The sequence below is a fragment of the Engraulis encrasicolus genome, chromosome 9 (genome assembly GCF_034702125.1).
Source record: "Engraulis encrasicolus isolate BLACKSEA-1 chromosome 9, IST_EnEncr_1.0, whole genome shotgun sequence".
Taxonomy (NCBI): Eukaryota; Metazoa; Chordata; class Actinopteri; order Clupeiformes; family Engraulidae; genus Engraulis; species Engraulis encrasicolus.
In genome coordinates, this window is record NC_085865.1 from 22,883,209 (window position 1) to 22,886,566 (window position 3,358).

The 3,358-nt window shown below is 40.0% G+C and overlaps 1 long non-coding RNA gene across 1 annotated transcript; it reads right to left on the minus strand.

Annotated features, from left to right (window-relative positions):
• Nucleotides 1–846: 846 nt before the first annotated feature.
• Nucleotides 847–2,401, minus strand: LOC134455069 (uncharacterized). The gene is made up of 3 exons (XR_010036007.1): nucleotides 2,291–2,401; nucleotides 2,001–2,159; nucleotides 847–1,261 (listed from the first exon to the last, which is right to left on the minus strand). It is a non-coding gene; the product is annotated as an uncharacterized LOC134455069 (long non-coding RNA).
• Nucleotides 2,402–3,358: the final 957 nt, after the last annotated feature.

The following is a 3,358-nucleotide window of genomic DNA, read 5'->3' on the forward strand; positions in this document are numbered from 1 at the left end:
CATGTAATCGTGCACGTATACTAAAACGGTGACATTTTAGTGAGAAATCTTACCCTCTGTAGGGAATGACGATTTTTACGTCACTGGACACCATGTGACCGTTTTAAACCAATCACGTAGCCGATTTACGGCGAAAAAGTGGCAAGCCGTTTGAAAAACTGAAAATAATGACAAGCCGTCTGTCTGACCTACCTATAAGAATCTCCCAAAATACCCTTTTGAAGAGGGTATATAATAACAATTATCAAAAATAATACTCGTGCCTACATTTCTGGATTGGGACAAATTCTAAATAAATAATAAATAATGCTTTATTTACTGAACAAAGCATAATTATGCTATTGACATTTCATACTGTGGATTTGAGCAATTAATGGGAACAATTGCAATAAGTAGGCTATAGATAACCCAGGCTATTGATAACCCTCTAAGTGATTGTAACTCCAAACAGTGCTTTGTTTATAGCACCAACAACTATTGTGCAAGTGGATGATAAGGTTACCTTTTCATGTTCACATATAATAACAATTATCAAAAATAATACTCATGCATATATCTCTGGATTGGGATAAGTTCTAAATAAATCATAAACAGTGCTTTATTTACAGCACAAGGCACAATTTTGCAATTGACATTTCATACTGTGGTTTTGAGCAATTAATGGAAACAATTACAATAAGTAGGCTATAGATAACCCAGGCTATTGATAACCCTCTAAGTGATTGTAACAGTGCTTTGTTTATAGCACCAACAACTATTATGCAAGTGGATGATAAGGTTACCTTTTCATATTCACATTAATAAATGGAAATAATCTAATGATCAATGATAAGGACCATTCAGGTATTCATGTATTCATTTATTCACTAATAACTATACAACAAATAAAAAAATCAAAACAAGTGGCATACACATGAACCGGCATTTTCATGAACTGTGTGAAAGCATCCAGGTACACATCTTTTGCGCATGCCACAGAAAATGACATCAGTGAGATTGAAGTTTTACTGCAGCTGCTGTGTAAAGTGTCCGTGTCTCCTCTGCTGTGGTTGGTTGCTTTGACTTCCTCCTTTCTGTGTCGCTGTCTGTCTGGCTCATTTCGCTGGACTGAGTCGTCTCCGCACCTGATGGTAACAAGTCCAAGACTGCATTCGTCGACAAGTTCTCAGCAAAAACCAGTTCAGATGTGTTGCGTTTGGCGGGGGTGTGGAACACTAGCTGAGGAAAATCACGACTGAGCCTCTTCTTCAATATATCCTGTCTGTAAACACAAATCAACAAAAAAGAGGCATATCAGTACAAGCATAGTGGGGCTTCATGTAGTCGCTGATATGCAATAGCCACCCTCACACATTAACTCGGAGTGAATAAATAATATTGGTGGAGTTTACTTGCTATGCAACAGATATAATACCAAGTATTCCCAAGGGAAGCACATACTGTAACGAACATCACACTATCAAGAATACTGCCATCCTCCTTATTTCAAAATATTACAAGTACAGTATGTGCAGATGACAAGCAGAGTGTTAGAGAATAATTTCAGTCAATTTCAACATGCAGTTTGTAATGCTCACACTACACCCTGGACGTGTCAGTACTAGAGATTTTTTTTTCTTCTCTTCAGCCTTTTCCGAGATTCTGGTCATTGTTATGAGGGGCAGCGCTTTGTTTACATTTCAAAAAATTTTTTTATTTATTCCCAAAAACATCCAAAAGGTTATACAACATCAGCAACAAGCAAATAGCAAATAGCGACACCCTTTAAATATTTGGAGTAGGCCTATGTTGTAAACAATGTAAACAAATGCTGCCCCCATTAGAATAGCTCATATCTCGGAAAGGGCTGAGCCGAAAAATGTGCCATCACCGGGTACTGACAAGTTAAGGGTATGAGCAATACAACAGCATATTGAAATTGACTGAAGTGGTCCTTTAAATCACATGCGGGAACTTTCCCTTGGATTTGACATATTCGTAACACACTGACTTGCAATTACCTGTAGGTTGAAGCATCAACACCTTCACTTGACTGCACAAGGGCAATAAAGGCCTCCCTCAGTTGGCTCATCCTCAGCAGCTCTTGGTTGATCAGTAGCCTTTAGCGGATTACCCTCTCGCAGAATAACTTGTAGCTCAGATCAAATGTTGGCCCAATCCTTACAAAAATATAGAAGAAGATGTGTGTTGTGAGAGCTTTCTTTGTGAGATCCATGTTGTGAGAACAAACGGTCTCAATCATAGGACACACATTGTACTGTGTTTCTATATAAAATTAAGATTGACTTACTGTTCTTTCTCTGCTCTGACAGGCTCACTCAAAAACCTTGTGTACTCTCTGTAGCAACTTCTGTGGTACTGCACCTCCAGAGCCACACAGTCTCTGTCCTTGATGTGAATGAGGATGCTCTGGTTTTCCTTTACTTCAGCTGCGTCCTGCAACTTGCCTTGTACAAAATAAAAGAAAAAAGAATGAATTGCCTGAGACAGGCAAACAATTAGACATTTTTCCTGGTGGAGTGGTATTGTAAAAAAAAAAAAAAATGGCGATGGGTGTTGCACCCCCCAAAAAAGCATTCCGTAGCCTCTTACTGCAGTGCAGATGGGGTTGCCAGCGGGCTTATTCACTATTTGCTGAAAACTACATCATAACAACATTGCTATGACAGTGCAGAGTAACAGATTAAGACATACATATTACAATGTTGGTGACAGTAAGGTTATAACATAGGTGCTGTGCTAAGGGGTTAAGCACACAGATGTACAGCACAGCCAGGACACACCTCTTGAGCCTGGTCACTGAGGCTGCCCAGGGACAGAAGCGGAAAAATCCCAAGTGTACAAGTGAGAGAGGGGGGCAGTGGGGGGTAGGGGAATGGCACGGGGGATGGGATGGCAGAAGCAGTGTCTTAACCAGACAGGCCATCAGGCTGAGGAGCAACATTTCTGAACAGATATTCAGAGTCATATCAACATCAGGCATGCTTTGACATCCATATAAACATACCCTATCCTATTTAAGACAAAGTGTGATTCATTTAAACATCTAAAACCTAAAACACTGGGGTACTAGGCATGGGGATGTTTTGCAGGCTATTGGAATGTAATTTCACACCCACACATAACACATTATGCCAATTCACACGTGCATTCATATTAGAATTAAACAAAAAAAACAATGATTGTGCAGCAGTGTGGGCTAGATAGTCAGTCAACTTCTACTAACATCTGTGTGTGTGTGTGTGTGTGTGTGTGTGTGTGTGTGTGTGTGTGTGTGTGTGTGTGTGTGTGTGTGTGTGTGTGTGTGTGTGTGTGTGTGTGTGTGTGTGTGATTTGGGGGATGGGGTGCATTCGCATA